Consider the following 18608-nt stretch of genomic DNA (forward strand, 5'->3'; position numbering starts at 1 on the left):
TGCGACCAAATCAAAGTTATGACAGAAACACAGAACAAACAGCAACGAAAGTCACCTGGGAACTAGATGAACAGAAGCACAACTAGGGAGAGAAATAATTAATCAACCTGCAGTGGTAGAAGATAGGAGGGGGCAAAGATGCAGCCTGCCCAGTACTGAGCTGCTGAATAGGACAGAGGCTAAGGCAGCAGTAGTCAGCACCTGCAGACTCCTCTCAAAGGGGCCGTGCTCATGAGAGGACTTTTGCAGTAATAAACCTGATTGTTCTGAGCACCAGCACCAGGCGGGCTGCATAGAGGACACCAGGGACTTACAGGAGGACACTTAGTTGTCTGAACGAAGGCCAGAAGTGATGCTCTCCCCACACTGCCCCCCTCTGATGCCCAGAAGTGTAGGCGGTTGTCCCTCTGTTGAGCCCTTCCCCCTCCCAGCATGCAGACACAGTGCCACTATAGCAGAGATGTCATCAAACTGGATAACAGAAGTCATTCAGCCCAAAGGATTCCCTGAAACTCCACCTCCCCCAACTTGTGGTCCCACCCAAGCCATGTCCACTTGTATTCTGGAGGAGTCTGATTCTCCTTGCTTGAGCCCACTCTAAGACTCACACAAGTGGCAACTGACCTAAGTTTCTGGCATGGCTTCTTGAAGCAACTCTAAGCACAGCATCTGTGGATTTCTTGCTGAATCTTAACAGGTGGCCCTGGAAGGGCACAGGCTGCGGCTAAACTTGGTCTGCAGCTGAACCCCTCTCAGGACTGTGCCACTGGACACCTGCTACACAAAGCCACACTAATAAGACCAAGAGACTTAGGAGCTTTGCTTAGTACATAGAAACAGACACAGAAAGGCAGCCAAAATGGGAAGACAAAGAAGCAGAAACCATATGAGAGAACAGAACAAATATCCAGAAATAAAGGAGTCAACCAATTTAACAGATGCAGAGTTCGAAACACTGGTTATAAAGATGCTCAAGGAACTTAGGGAAAGTATAGATGAATTCAGTGCAAACTTTAACAAAGGTATAAAAAACATAAAAATGAAAATGGAAACTATAAAAGGGAACCAGTCAGAAAAGAACACATTATCTGAGATGAAGAGTATATTAGATGGAATAAACAGAAGTGGATAAAGAGAAGGATAGAACCACCAACATAGAGGATGGAGAAGCCAAGGACATTCAATCAGAATGGCAAGAAAAAAGGAGCCAACTACAATAATAATTTAAGGAACCTGTGGGACACTACTAAATGTAAAAATGTCCATATCACAGGGGTACCTGAAGGAAAACAAGAAGTTGAAGAGCTATTTGAAGAAATAATGGTGGAAAACGTTCCTCACTTGGTGAAGGACATATACATAGAACTCCAGGAAGCTCAGAGACTCCCAAGAAAGAGGAACCAAAGAGGCCCACACCATGACACATCATAATTAAAATGCCAAAGCTTAAATACAAAGAGAAAAGCTGTGAGTTACCTACAAGGGAACACTCATAAGACATAACCAGTTGACAGTACATTAAGTGCCAGACTACAGTGCAAAGTGCTAGTCCCTTGCCAATGTTTCCATTTCAAACCCTCGCATTATTAGAAGATTATATATATATATATATATATATATATATATATATATATATGAATGATAAATTTTGATTCAAAAAAAAGTTAGGATAGGTAAAAGCATGGAGTTCATCCCCAGAATCACCAAATATAATTGACTGATGCAGGGCCTAGTATGGCATATATGAAACATTTCAACACAATGACTTCATAATCTAGTTGTACAGAAAAAAGATTATAAATCTATCGAATAACTAAAGAAGAATTAAAGGTTACATATTTTAAAGGATTTATTCCCGTACAAGAGAATATAACTGTAGGCCTTTAGTCAAATGGGAGAGAAAAATAAAATGTAACTTGCTGTGAGCTATATAACAGAAACATAAATGTAATAAACGTAAACAAACATAAATGTAATATTGGGTCCCTAGATCTTAATTTCAAATACCTTTTTCTAGTAAAAGGAATCAGGGCCTCTTGGATAAGCAGCTTATTCTAGGTATTACTGGGGTGAGGAATCTTTAAGATGAGCCTGGAAACAAAAAGTAGTGTCCTCCAACTCAGCAATAATAACCTCTTGGCCCATCTGTGTCATTGCGAATGGAAAGATTTCATTTTCTTATGACTGAGTAATATTCCATTGTATATATGAACCATAACTTCTTTCTCATATTTTCTGTTGATAGGCATTCATGTTGCTGAATCTAAGGAACAAACTAAATGAAAACGGACTCACAGATACAGAGGATAACCTGGTTATTGCCAGAGGGGAGGGGGTTAGGGGGCTGGGAGAAAAAGGCGGAGAGATGAAGAAGTTCAAATTAGTTGTTACAAAATGTTACAGGGATATAGAGTACAACACAAGTAATATAGTCAATAGTATTGTAATGGCTGTGTGTGGAGCCAGCGGGGTGATAGAGTAATCAGTAGGGATCACTTCATAAACTATAAAAATGTCTAGCCAATGTAGTGTATACGTGAAACTAATAAAAAATGTTTAAAAAATGTTTTTCCCCAAACTCTCTCTCTCACACACACACACACACATACACACATGCACGTGTGCGCGCACACACACACAGATGTGAGCATGTCAAAGGGACATGGGGACCAACTAGAAGATATTCCCTTGGCCAAAGCCTGAAAAATTTGGGCAACAATATAAAAATACACATTGAATTAGAAACATAAATATAAAAAAATATCTATTATATAAATAAGTGACTGAATAAATAAAGGGGGGAGGAAAATAGACAGATATCCCATGCACAAGAATTCTAAATAATTCATGTAGATATTCAAGGGGGTGAAACAATTCCTCAATCTTTAAGTGTGAGCTGTTCATAGTGACTTCCTTCCAAAGAGGATAGTATGGAAAAGGGCAAAAAGAGTAACTTTACAATGGAGAAACCTGAGAAGCACTACCTCAACTAGGTGATCGAAGGCAACATCGACAATGAGAAGTCATGCTGATTGCATATATCCTAGATATCTTGCAATGAGAATGGCATTTTACTTCTCTAATATAACCCCAAGAAACTCATAACCCCATCATAACTGTGAGGAAAACATCAGACCAATCCCAATTGTGGAATATTCTACCTAAACAGTGCTCTTCAAAATTGTCAATAAAAAAAAAACACCAAGGAAAGTCTGAGAAACTGTCAGAGCCAAGAGGAGGCTAAGGAGATATTACAACTAAATATAATATGGTATCCTATATGGAATCCTGGAACAGAAAAAGAGTAGCTGGAAAAAAATTGAAAAAAATATGAATAAAGTAGAAACTGTAGTTTATAATAATGTATCAGGATTAGCTCACAATTTGTGACAACTGTACCATACTGATGTAAGATGTTAATGGGGGAAACAATGTGACGTGTACAGGAATCCTCTGTACTATCTTTGCTAGTTTTCTGTAAATCTAAAATTGTCCTAAATTAGAAAATTTATATAAAAATATAATGTCAGCACAGTTCAGAAAACAGTGTGACCATCTGCCTGGGGCGGGATTAGAGGAATAAAAAGTATTTTTCTTTCCTTTTTATTTGTGAACTCTAGATAAAAAATGAGAGAGGTGGTAAAGTTTGAGTTTGGCTTCAGAAGAGTTAAAGCTTGGGTTAGAGTTATAAACATTACTCCAACACAATACACAGCCTATTTTACCTAGATAGGCCGTACAGTATCTTGGTTAAATACTGGGACTGTATTTCCTGGGTTACTATAATATCATTGCTAGCTTGTAATTTAGGGTTCGTTACTCTATTTCTCAATGTCTCACTTTTGTTATCTGTTAAATAAATCAAACTGCATTAGCTGTTGATATTATTACAACAGTGCCAGGAACATACTAATTGCTCAGTAAATAGTAGCCATTTATTACTACAGGTATTAATTTTCCTTAAAATTTCCTTTACTTGGCAGAGAGGAGACTTACATCAGTAAAGGATGTTTTAAAACTTTTTTTTTTTTTACTATGTGCATTCGCAGTAGGTTTGACTATTTAAACTTCTGGAATTTTCAGTACTGAACTTGTAAAATTGTTTAATATAGTAAAACCTTTAAATATGGACATATTTATTCATAATGCTGTTTTCTAAAAACTTTGTTGCCATGCTGAATATATATGCTAAGGATAATAATATATTCTTTTTAAAGCATTTTATTATTAGTTTCAAGTATATAGTACATTGGTTAGACATTTATATAGTTTATGAAATGATCCCCTGATTGCTCTTTCTCTCCTCTGGCTCTCCACCTAGCCATTACATTAATACTGACGGCATTCCCTATGCCATGCTCCCCATCCTTGTGACCATCTATCAACTACTAATTTGTACTTCTTTAACCCTTCATCCCTTTTTCCTAATCCCTCAACGCCCCTCCCCTCTGACCATCTAAAAAGAAACTTTGACAAAGCTTCAAAATATAGAATGCACTTCCATATACATTGAACTGTTAACTTCTCTTCCAATAGCTCTATTTGATTTGTAAGATGGATTATATTATCTCCAATATGTAAGTGTGGAAATTGAAGCTCAGAATACCTAAGTGACTATTCCAAAGTTATAAGGACAGTAAGTTACAAAGACAGGTGGAGACCCTATGCCTTTTATGTCTTGTTCTATCTAGCATTCTTTCCATGTTAGAATCATGCCTGTTTTAATAGTAATTGAAATATTGCATCATTGGTATTTGTTTACACAGATACAGGTTTAGTTTCTGGCTCTACCGCTTATCATCCAGATGATTTTGGAGGAGTTACTTTAATAAACATCAATTATTTAATCTGAAAAATGGGATAATATTTGCCTTTTAAGGTATTTATGCACTGATAAGAACAATGCATATAAAGCACTTGGCAAGTTGTTGGTATACAGGAAGACCTTCTCATAATGTATTTATTATTCTTATATGAGTCTTCTAGCATAAATCTTATCTCTATGGAAGGACACTAATAGATTTGCTAAAAAACAAGAGTTGCTTAGTTCTAAAAGTAAAGTATTGTAGCCCAAATGCACAAATATCTTTCACAGGATTAATGTGTTTTCAAGTGGCCAGTTAGGTATGCTGATTTAGCTATGATAAATCTTAATTGGTATGATCACTCATTGTTATTATACACAAGAAAATTATGGATAGGTTGTATCCAGGAAAATCACCATGAGCATTAAGATCACAAGCTGAACAGTACACAGCCTCCAATTTTATACTTCAAGAAAACAGCAGAAAAGCCACTTTGGTTCATTAGCTTCTCAGTTTGTATCACTAGGCACTTTGCCACTATCTCTTCACAAATTATCTTATTCTGATGAGATGTCAGCTTAGAAGTGGCCTTCTATGTATTATAGTTATACTTATTTCAGGATAATATCTACTAACCCCCCCCCAAAAAAAATAAAAGACCCACAAAAGTGGGTTTAATTACATTCCTTTGGGATCTGTTGATAAAACCATATGTTTAAAAACTTAAAGCAAAATAGCAGATTAGCAAATAGTATCTTCTCCCCCCTTGATTTGTGAAAGATATGGTGAGCACCTTTTATGACTCAGCTGTTATGCTACATATTGTTTCAAAGATACCCAAGACATATTCTCAATACTGAAAGTGCTCACCACCTAGGTGAGAAGACAGAAAAAAAAGTATAGAATGAGTGCGACAAGAGCTGAGAAAAATCAATTTAGTTTACATAGGGAAAGGGTTCTCTAAGCCATATAAATGGATATGAATTTGTTTTTGTTTGATTTTGTTAGGTTTTAAAAGCAGGACAGGCCTTACATGACTTCAGCTATCACAGGTGATACAATTGTTCTCATTGTAAACAGAATGTGTGGCCATTTTGTGAGTGCGTCATGACACCAATAAATTTTTTAGTGTGCAATATGTGCTATGTACTGTTCTTAGTGAATCGTTATCTCATTGGATTTTTACAACAGCTCTATGAGGTGCACGTCCTTAATATTTCCATATTACAGATGAGTAAACAAAGAATCAGAAGATCAAATACCTTGCTCAAAATCTCACAACTAGAAGACTGGGAAGTCAAGGATTAAAATCATGGAGTACAATTCCAGTAATAAGAGGTTAATATTCTGATGGATAGAGAATCTTTTCCAAAATGGATGAATATAAATGTAAGAAATTAAACAGATCCAAAATGCTGTGCTTTCTGAGCTCACAGCTTATTATATAGGAGACTCAGACTGGCCTGGCTCTCCTTGCTTGTTCACCAACAGGGAGAAGTGATAAGGTTCTTCCCATTTCTTCTCCCTCCATCTCTATAGGTCTAGTAAGAGGCAAAGAATAACATTTAAGCTGTATTCTGCTCCTCTAGTACCTCATTATCTAGACCAGCATTAAATGGTAATCATGGGTCTTGCATAGATTATTACTTCCATAGACTATACATTGCTACATGTAAAAATAGATCTCTCTTATAAAATGAGTTTGGAAAATACCTAGATAAAACCAGTTTAACATACCTCCTCCTAGTAATATTTTTCAGAATCTTTAATATGTATTAGGAATTTTTAATAGAGGGGATATAATATGCAAGATATTGCAAACTTACTTAACCAAGGAATTTTTCTTTCTTCATGAACATTTAATGGACCTACTGTTCTATGGGATGCATTTTGGGGGAAACCATTCTAGAAAGCTTAATATCATATCATAAAACAATGATCACAACAAGCATCTATCTATATTTCTCTCGAGTAAATCAGGTGTCTTTCTATAGGCCTTGTTGCTTAGCTACAAAGTAACCAAAAGAGCTAAATGAATCATCTGAAAATCAAATTATCAATAAAATACATTATCGCATTCTATTATTAGGATAGTCATTTGGCTTTTTTCATATTAGGAAGAAAGAGTCATATTTAAAACCTATAAGGTAACACAAGCTTCCTGATAACTTGATTAAATACGCATTAGCGCACATTTTTGGATTGCGTTATTGTAAATAACAGAATTGACGACCGTGTTACAGGATATACATGAACCATTCCTGTAAAAGTGCCTCCCTAGAGGAATTCAAGAAGATACTTACCCAAATACCAAATAGGTATTTCTCATTTTCTGAAAAGGGAAAAAGGCTATCAGAAGCTCTATCTTACATGCAAGATATAAATTATTGGCTTCTATTAACTTTTTAAAAATGTGTCAGCAATGCTTTTCTTCTGAAAAAATATATTATCGTTCTTACATAAAGCGGGGTTTTTTGCTAGTTTGATCATTTCTCCCCCATCCTGTACCCCACAATTTCTTAGCCCAGTACCTTACACAGAGTAGGTGCCTAATTAATATTTGTTGAAATAATGTATTGATTTGGACGTTTCCAAGAGAAAAGAAAACTTCCATTAACTACTATTAACCAAATATTTTTTTTCTCTCCTAATCACAATACCCTGTCCTCAATTCTCACACCTCTTAATGCTTGTCAATGTGCTTTCTCCTTCTCTACATTCAACCATATCTTTAATAATTGCTCTCAGTTTCTGAAAATAGTCACTATCAGCCAAGAACTTGAAACAATCTTGTGGAAAACAAAAGAGTAAAAACAACAAAAATGAAGCATTAATCAATTGGCAAATGGATAAGGATACTGAGATATGATGAGATAGTATTTAGCATAAAAAAGAATAAAGTACATGCTACAACATGATGAAACAAACATCATACTAAGTGAAAAGAGCCAGCCACCAAAGATCATGTATTTTATGATTCCATTTATGTTCAAATAATTGCAAATCTGTAGATACAGAAAGTAAACAAGTGGCCACTTAAGGATGGGGGGTGGAAACAGGGGTTAACTGTAAATGGGCATAAGGGATCTTAACGTGATGATGGAAGTATTCTAAAACTTCGTCATAGTAATGAACAACTTGGTAAATTTAATTAAAAAAACACTAAATTGTACCCATATATAAATTTTATGGCATGTAAATTATACCTCAATAAAGTTGTTTAAAAGCAGTAATTAAGGTTCCTTCTATCGTCATTAGCTCATAAGCTAACTAATCTTTGTTACACATGAAACTTCTTTTCCTACAGACATTCATTCTGTACCAGAAATACTTTGGACATTATTATTATTATTATTAATTATTAATTATTTATTATTGCAACTATTTGACATTTGTGATAACTATTTTAGAAGCACTCATTTAGTGAACATGCTTTTACCATCAGGAGATATGCATTTCATTTTTAGCATAGCTGACTGTATTACCCTAGACTAATTCCTTTTTTCTTTGATTCATCTGAAAAGATATGCTCTCTGTTTATCAAATATTTAAATATTCACATTCAAATGGAATATCTTCTAAATACAGAATATCTTCAATTAAGCTATCTAAATAATGTATTGAGATGCTCTAAGAAAGCTTTATAGCAAAGTTTAGCTGCATTTGATTTTGTTCAAATGCATTGGAAATTGATAGCCACATTGCCCCATTACAAATATACCAAACCTTCACATACTTTTAGAATCATAAAGTGAAATGTATAGATTTTTACCATTCCTATGACTTGATTTCTCTTATCAGAAAGAGCTAAATGTATTGGTGTTTTGGTATATGTTCTTTTCCTAAGAACGCACTTCTCACTTATTATAAAATGTTTTCCTGCCTGATTTTTTGAAATTTTTCTTAGCCAAAGTAATATTAAAAATTGCACCATCTGAATTTTTTTGATAGTCTCTGAATACTTTTATTTATTTAATTTCAAGGCAATCCTTGGTTGACCTCACAGATTGTAAGGACCTTGTCAGCTTATGATCCTTTATTTTTTAAAATTTTTTATGCCTATAGCACCTGGTCTTCATAGGTGGTCTCCCATCCAAGTGCTAACCAGGCCCAACCCTGCTTAGCTTCTGAGATCAGATGGAATCAGGCTTGTTCAGCGCAGCATGGCTGTAGACTCTGAATACTTTTAAACAAGAGAAAATTTCAGATTCAGTCCAAACCTTAGAAAATGAATATAAAAAGACATTTATCTTTAAAATAATAATGCTATGCAACTTGGAGATTAATCAAGCCACATTTTGCAAGGGAGTCACTTAGCTTTCTCATAGTACAATATTAGGTTGAATCCTAATTTATTATTGAATGTCTGCTCTTTTTCCCTTGATACTAATGAATCCTTGAATTATAAAAGAATTAAACACTAAAATCCAAAAAGCATTAATAAAAATGTGGCTAAGAATATCAACTAGATACCAACCTAGATAGGTCAAATTAAATAAAGCATTTAAATGATATATTTCTTGGTTGTATGACCCATGACAAATTATACTATCTTTGAGTGCCAGGATATCTGTAAAATGTGTTAATAGAGTTACAATAAGGAGCAAATGAGATAACATATGTCAAATATTTTGCACATTGTCTAATACATGGCAAGTAGTCAATAAATAAGAAACTTAATAATCTTTTATTTGCCCAGTAAATACCAAAATGATTATTTGCGTAGTAAATACCAATGAATTCTAACCTAGAATAATGATGACAGGATAAGCTATTCCATATTTCTTATGATTTTCTACTTCAACTAGGACATACAGGAAGAACACTGAACTTAGCAAAATATTACTAAACATTCTCAAATTTTATCTAAACTATTTATTGAAAATCATTGATAAATTATTTCCATAGACAGCTAAAGCTAAAGTTTTTCTCTTTCGTAATCTAAAAAGGTATCCTACATAAATAGCCTCTATTTCTCATGATTTCATCGTTCCAAGTTCTGCCTCTTCCCTACTCAAAGCCCCAGGTCCAATCAATTCAGTTCCAATGACTTTTAGATACAGTAGATGACATTAAATGACAGTATTTTGTTCACAACTTAGTTCACTTTATTTTGCCTTATAATTCAGGAATCATAAATCACCTGCTTCATGGAACATATCAGAAATATACAGAAATCTTTAAAAGGCACAATTCTATAGTTACTCTTTACTTCCCTATAACTTAGAAACCTAATAAAACATTTTGAAAGAATCCAGCATCAGGGACTGAATGCTATGATGAAGTACTAGGTATGCCTTCTCCAGCCACTGATTTTATTGAATGACTAAAAGTTTATGTGAATGATATTCCTGACAACCATAAAGAAATGAGAAACAGCACATTTCTCAATTTATGATCTGTTGTCATAATGTAGGTGAGATATATACATGTGCAATGACATTTCATGCTATATAATAAACACATGGTTTTAAGACATCTGTACAAATGACAGGTCATTTATGATGTCTGTCTGCTCAAAGTAATATACTGATCCAGAAAAATCATTTGCTTCTTTAAAGTTCACTTAGGATTGTTAATATGATTTATACACCCTCTATTACTAAATTTGAAAGTTTTTACTTTATGAGTCAACTGGCTATGATTTTGGTTTAATTGTGAGAATAAATATGTATTTAAAGCTATGTGACTAAATTTTCTAAGTCTTATAAAAAAGCAAATGGGCTCTAATCAGATCTCCTGTCCTTTACACCAGTGCTTCTCAATCTTCAATATTCATAAAAATCATCTGGTGATCTTATCAAATTTCATATTCTGATTCAGTGGACTTGGGAATAGGCCTGAGATCACGCACTTCTAATAATCTCCCTGGTGATGTTGGGCCACCAGTTCATAGACCACACTTTGAGTAGCAAGAGGCTAAAGTTACTATCATGTTGACAAGACAAGGCTTAAAAATAAGAAAAAAATTAGAGAGTACAATATAATATAAATCTTAAGTCCTGTGGAGAAATAAAAGGGAAAAAAAGAACTTAGTGACAGGAAAAAACACTGTATACTAGAGCAGCTAAAAATCTTTAGCTGATACTAGAAAAATATACTCATGAACCTAGAAAATGAGGGAAAAAAACATTACCAAATGTCCGACTGATCTTTTAAAGTACAGGCACTGAATTCTATGGGGAAAGCTGCATTCAGTCACTAATGACTCACACACTAGAAAAGTATATCTGAACTCAGAAAAAATTTCCCCAACTCCATCATTACTACCCTCTTCTAAGCTACCACCAGTGATTGTATCGTTTCTAGAGCAGCCATCTAACTTGTCTTCCTGATTCTTCCATTGTCCTTTTTTATTTCTTCTCAACACAACATCCAGGGTTATTCTGGAAAAATACAAGGCTGATAATGCCATTCCTTAACTCGAAACCTCCAATAATTTCCCCATTCAAAAGAATAAAAGCCAAACTCTTTACCATGTCCACCCAAAGCCTTAAATCATCTGGCTTCCTATTACCTCTTGATCTCATTTCTTTTCTTTTCCCTTTACCTCACTTTTCTGCAAACGCAATGATCCTGTTATTGTCCCTTAAACCCACCAAGCTTAACCTTGCCTTAGAGTCATTTTCCTTGCTGTTCTCTCTCTGATCTCTTTCCTGTGATGTCTGCAAGACTCCCTCCTTCATTGCCTTCAGGTATTTGCTTAAAAGTCACTATCTGAATAAATCTTCCCTGAGATTTTTTTTTTAAATACATCACCTTCATCATTCCTGGGACCTCTTACTGAACCCTCTGCTTTAATTTCCTCTGTAGTTCTTATTAATAATTTAGATACAATATAAATTATTTAGCAAATATCTACCTTATTCTACATGAATATAAGCTTCATAAGAACATGAATTTGTCTTTACTGTTTACTGTTGTTTACTTTGTTGTTGTTACTTTGTTGTTTCTGTATTCCCAAAATCTAGACCAGTGTTTGTTCTCTACAGTAGACACTAAATATATACTGTTTTTCATAGAAATGAAGGAAATGAAGCAAATAAGCAAGACACAAAGAAATAAGAGCTCCATATGTGAAACATTGATATGCACAAATATATAAAATATACTATTAGTTCTATAAGAAAATGCCATTGTAATCTTGATAGGGATTGCACTGAGTCTATAGATTGACATTTTAACAATATTAATTCTTCCAATCCATGAACACAGGATCTTTTTTTTGATCTTTTTTATTTGATCTTTGATTTATTTCACCAATGTGTTATAGTTTTCAGAACAAAGATCTTTAACCTCAAATTTATTCCTAAGTGTTTTGTTTTTGACACTATTGTAAATGAGATCTTTTTTTAAAAGAAAATATTAGTGTATAGAAACACTGGATTTTTGTATGTTAATTTTATATCCTGCAACTTTATTGAATTCATTGGTGGGATCTAATGTTTTTGGTTGAGTCTTTAGGATTTTCTATATATATATATATGAAATTATGTCCTCTGCAAACAGAGATAATTTTACGTTTTCTTTCCAATTCTGATATCTTTCATTTATTTTTCTTGCCTGACTGAGTAGGAGTAGTGAGAGTGAAAACCCTTTCCTTGTTCCTGATCTTAGAGGAAAAGCTTTCAATTTTTTACCATTGAGTATGATATTAGCTGTGGGTTTGTCATACATGGCAACCAATTTATAGAAATGTCAACTTTAGTGCTTGAACAAGTAATATTTAATTTAGCTATTATATATTATAAAAAATTAAATGTGTGTCTCTTTGACTAGGCAATTTAAAAATTCCCACGTGCCTACTTAGCAGTTTATAAACACAAGAACACAAAAATAGTTTTAAATTATAAATCTCCATGTGACACAAAAGACATCTATACCATTTATTTTCTTAGCTCTAAAATCAGGATCTAATTAAAGAAAAGTGATCTGTAAGACAGATGACCTGAGTGTAGATCCCCTTGCCAGTTATATCCAAAGACTTTGTCCAAAACCCACTGATTTTCTCAGAATCAAATAAATGAATCCTAGAAAATGTCTCCCTCCTCATTTCAGGGCTTATTTCACCAATCTTCTCTCTCACTGAATCTCTTAATATTCATGTCTCTTCTATCTTTGGCCTAATTTCATTCAAATAAAATGAACTGCCCTATAAGATAATTGCTTAATGAAATGTTCGTATTCTTCCCTGTTCTCAGTGAAATAAAAAATATATGGCATCATTTTTCTGCCTTACTCTTGTATAAATTTTAAAATTGTTTAGTTTACAGCAAACTATAGACACAAACGGGCCTGCAGCTCTCACAAGTATGTTGTTAGAGTTCCTCCTCAAACACTTCTCCCTTAGAGAAAACATCTTCTGGATAATGCCTGATAAACTAAAGCATTTTATCCAGCTGCTACCCATTTAGACTAGAACAATATCCAAACTCCAGGTCAGAGACTGGTATAATCCAGATATCTGAAACCACATTTCTAAATTCCTCAAAGTCTAAATTCATGTTAGAATTCATTTCCAGAGCCAGTATACTCTTTCTGTTTCCTATTTTTATGCCTAGATTCAGCGTGCTTTTTCAAATATGTTGCTTCTTTCTCATATGGATCTTTTAAGCATAAACTTTCCTCTCATAAAGCAGTATGGGTCTTAAAACACAAACAGAAAAAATATCATGTTACAGGTGCATCATATTAACCTATTAGGACTTTTTAATAAAGTACCCATTGCACACAAATTGTTACTAGGGATTATAAAGGGAAATAAGAGGAAACAAGAGACGGTGTTCATATAATGAATGTATGTCATATATTCATGCTAATTCAAAAGGACATGGGGATAACAGGATATGAATAATAAGTACTATCTTAATTTGAACATACCTAAAGCAAGAATCTGAGTGTGTGTAGTTTATTTGTGATGTACAGGAAATGCCAGCTGGGCAGTGGATACAGAAAAGGAAAGTAAGCTAAGGAAGGCTATGATAATAAGAAAGGTATCAGTAGCTGAACTAAAATAATTCCTGTGTGAAATTCTTTAAAAGCTGTAAATCTTACATCCCGGAATGCTTGCACTGAAACTTTTATGGGACTCCCGAGAGCCATTGGTTGAGGTTGCTCAAAGTGTTAATTCCCAGCTCTTTTGGCTTGCTACATATGTGAACAACTCAACACTTTAAGTTTCCCAGGGGTATGAAATTAGGCACAGATTGAGATCCTCGCATGAGGACACTGACTCAGGAGTCTGATAGGGAGGGGGAAACTTCATAGAGGAGGAAAACAGCTATATCTTAAAGGATGAATAGAAAATTACTATACAGAGAAGAGGGGTAACAATTTATAGAGAAAGGGAACAAAAAGCATGTCATAAAGGCAGTGGTTCAGTATTTTCCTTAATGTTTGACAGTTTGATTCCCTGGAAAATCTTCAGTTTGATAGTCATTATAGGTAATAAGTCACTTGAGAACACTGAGCGCTTGAGGTACACAGACTTAAAGGATTTTCTAGATTACTCATCTCTACAACATAGACAAGTAAGTGTAGTCTATTATTTTAAAAATTGCCTCAATCATATTTAAGAATTGGAAGACAATATTTTTAAAGACTATATCCCTCAAATTGATCAATAGACTGAATGCATTTCCAATCAAAATTCTAGCAGGTATATTTTTGGTAAAAATTGACAAGCTCATTCTAAAATTTATACAGAAAGACAAGGAATCTAGGGCAACTGAAACATTTTTTGAAAAAGAAGAATTTGGAGGATCTATGCTACCTGGTTTTAAGATTTATTATAAAGAGACTGGTCAAGGCAGTACAGCATTGGCATAAAAAGAACAATATAGATCAATAGAACAGAACAGTGAGTTAAGAAACAGATCCACACAAATATAGTCAATTGATTTTCAAAATATCTGTCAAGGTAATTCAATGGAGAAAGAAAAATCTTTTCAATAATTTCTACTAAAATAACTGACTATCCATGTGGAAAAAAATGTTGACTCTTCCCTCTGACCAAAAGTAAAAATTAATTCAAAAGAATCATAAAATTTCTAGAAAAAAAAGTTAGAAAAACTTTGTATGACCAACGGCTAAATATTCCTTAGATATAAGCCCCCCAAAAATCACAGACAATAAAAATGACAAAGTAGACTTATTCAAAATCGAAAACTTTTGTTTGTCAAACAACATCACTAAAATTAAAAGGTGACATTAATAAAAATGGTAGAGTAAGGAAATACAAATTCTGCTCCTCCATAAAATCAAAATCAAAAATAAAAACTAGGCAATAACTGTCAGATTCAGCATTTCAAACTCTGGTCATCAACCTACTTCAGCAAAAGGGGGACTGATTTGTTATCTTTATTGGTGTTTAAACCCACCCAAGTCCCATCACCTACTACTCACTGTAGAAATGGACCCAGTGCACAACCTGGCTCCAAAAGAAGCTGAGCAGACCTCATTTTCAAATAACTAGAACTAACCGTCAGTTTTGACCTGCCTGGTGTCTCTCTGAAAGACTTGTCTTTCTTTTAACTCTGAATTGGTCTAGTACTAATGCTATATACCAGGAGTCATTAGTCCAAAATATTCATAGGCTAATGTTAGGTTGCAGCTGTCTGCGGTTATAGATAATGCTTAGGGCAAATAGACAAAAAAAAAATCTTGGAGGGAAAGGCTGCTATATAATTTTTATATAACAAGAATTATATAAAGGCTTGAAAAGCTCCAATATATTTCTAGGAATCTCAAAGTCAATGTACATGCTCATAGTTGTATGTGCTCATGACCTGAGAAGGCTATAAGCTCTAACCAACTGCTGACCTTGATACTCTACATAGGTAAGAAGTTAAGAATTAACTACTTAGCTAAAAAACACACTCCAATTCAAATTGCTAGAATCAGGAATGAGAGGGCAGACATTACCACTGACCTTACAAAAATAATGTTAAACATACAGTTAAAATAAGATCTACAATTCAACTTTTAAATATGTATCCAAAGTATATACACACAAAATCCTACATGGTAATGTTTATAGCAGTTTTATTTTAATAGATCAAAATATGAAATATCCTAAATGTTCATCAACTTATAAATGAATAAAAAAATGTACCAAATCAATATAATGGAATAACAATTTGGAATACATCTCAAAAACATCATGCTAAATGAAAGAAACCAGATATAGAAGATAACATATATGATTTCCTTTAAAAACAGCAAATCAGTATAAGGTAATCTGGGGGGTGTTGGAATTTTTTAAATCATTTAGTGGTGGTTAAATTATGTCTTTATTTCATTTATGATAATTCATTGAACTATGCATTCAAAAGTCATGCATTTTATGGTTTGTAAAATATACTTCAATACAACTGTAAAAAATACCATTTAACAATTCCTCTCATGACTTAAGGTATGCCTTTTGGCAATCCAAGTTTGCCACTCTTCCAATCAAGAGATGGAATTTATTTTTCCACCCTTTGGTTTTGGACTTAACCATGTGATCTGTTTTGGTCAACTAGACAATAACAAATGTGACATATCCAGATAGTCGAAGAGTTCTTCTGCATTTGGAATGGGCCTAAGTTACTTCTGAGAGTTCTGAGACCACCACGTAAATGAGTCTGGCTCATACTTCTGGGTGATGAGACCATTCCCCGCAACTGACAGCAGTCAGGCTTTCCTAGATCATCCAGCCCCAATTGAAATGGGTGATACACAAATAATCATACAGCCAACTAACATAACCTCAAAAAGTACTTAAGCGCTTGCTATTTTAAACCACTGTGAGGGTGGTTCTTTACACAACAAACAGTAACTGAGATAGTATGTAAGCTTTTTTAGTAAGAACTCAGGTTTCTAGTTCTCTAATAACACGCAACTCCAACATGTAGAAAAAAAGTACATATTATATCTGAAATGGACATTAATTCACAAACATTTCTGTCATATTGGCCCATCTCTGAGTTAGAGTATTGGAGGTGTCAAATATCCTATACAGCTAATTCGTGAAAGGAAATATATCACTTGAAAGTTATGCATCTGTTAGCATCACTATCTTCATGGTCTACTAATTTTTGTGATGGAAAGGGACTTTGGCTAGGTTACTTTCATTGTTCTCAATATCACTCTTATTGAAATGTATTTACAAGAAAATTCATGCTTTTTAGGTGTACAGTTCTATGAGTTCCAATGACATGCATTTAATCATATGACCTCCACAAAATTTAATATACAGAATATTTCCATCACCTCAAAACATTCTCTTGTACCCCTCTAGTGCTAATTTTTCAGCCCTACTCCAAGCTGTTAGGAACCACTGATTTGGTTTCTGTTCCTGTAAATTCATCTTTTTTAGAATGTTAATATAAATTGAATCGTATAGTATATAGCTTTTTGTATTTACATCCTTTCACTCAGCATAATGCTTTTGAGAGCCATTTATTTATTGTAAGCATCATTAGTTTGTTCCTTTTTACTGCCGCAAAGGTAAATTCTTTTTAAAAAGTTTTATTTCAATAAACAAAGAAAACTGCACACATGTGTACAAGGCTATGATTTAACAAAGGTAACAAGTGAATGTAAATATTACTTAGATTGAGAGAAGTAGTAAGTTACTAGCACAGCAGAAGTCTGAAGTGGTATATAGGATCTCAAAGTTAAAAAACATCTTCTCAAAGGTAACTAGGATGCTGATATTTAAAACTGTATTAGGCTTAGAGAGCAATGTCAGCAGAATGGTGAACTAGGATGGAAACTAGAAGGTTCCAAGCTCTCATTCATCCACCGAAACAAAGTTGGATGGTTTATACTACCAAATCGTAAATTTTATATTTTAAAAATTTTGTGCTCTAGAAGTGTAAACCCTCCAACATGCACACATACACACACACACACACTTATTCAGCCATTAAAGGAATGAAATTGACACATGCTACAGCATAGAGGGCTCTTGAAAACACTATGCTAAGTGAAATAACCCAGGCACAAAATGTCAAATGTTATATGATTCCACTTATATAAATTACCTACGATAGGTAAATCCATATAGACAGAAAGTAGAATAAAGGTTACCAGGAACTGAGTAGAGGGGATATGGGGATTTGTTGTTTAATGGGTAGAGAGCTTCTGCTTGGGATGATGAAAAGTTTTGGAAATGGATAGTAGTGATTATTGCGTAACATTTTGAATGTACTTACTGCCACTGAAGTGTATACTTAAACACGGTTTAATTGGTAAATTTTGCTATGTATATTTTGAACAAGAAAAATTATAGTTGTCTTGCTTAAAAATTAAGAAAAATGAATCACATAGGCTATACTTTGTTGTGACTGGATTATTTTCGTCAGTGTTATTTGTACAGTTCATCCATATCAGTACATATAGTTATAGTTTATTCACTTTCATTCCTGTATATTATTCCACTTTGTGGATATCGCACTACTTACATATCTGTTCTATTGCCTAATAGATATTTTGGCTGTTTCCAGTGCTGGGCTATTACACATAATGATATAAAGCAATATTTTAGCTTCTATAACAGGAGAAAAAACTTTGTTTTTGTCACCATGAAGATAAATGGGACAAAATACCCTAGTTATTTTCAGAAGTTATTAAGTCAGTGTGAGAAATCTTAAAGTGCTTCATGTATAGTCTAATTATAATATCTCCAACTTAAATATTTCCATCTTCCCTTCAGCCTATACCTGCCTTTCATTAATTTTCAATCTTGTTCATATGTTACTGGTGTGTGTGTGAAAAAGTAAATACCTTCCCTAGATGCTTGTTTTTGCCTCAAATACC

At 33.9% G+C, this 18608-nt stretch overlaps 1 protein-coding gene and 1 pseudogene across 4 annotated transcripts in view; both read right to left on the reverse strand.

The window, feature by feature from the left end:
• Nucleotides 1–18608, reverse strand: part of DMD (dystrophin) — a 2254165-nt gene that overhangs the window by 2167131 nt on the left and 68426 nt on the right. The window lies entirely within an intron of this gene.
• Nucleotides 8862–8980, reverse strand: LOC118608303 (annotated as a pseudogene).

The sequence above is a fragment of the Rousettus aegyptiacus genome, unplaced genomic scaffold (assembly GCF_014176215.1).
Source record: "Rousettus aegyptiacus isolate mRouAeg1 unplaced genomic scaffold, mRouAeg1.p scaffold_m13_p_9, whole genome shotgun sequence".
Lineage (NCBI taxonomy): Eukaryota > Metazoa > Chordata > Mammalia > Chiroptera > Pteropodidae > Rousettus > Rousettus aegyptiacus.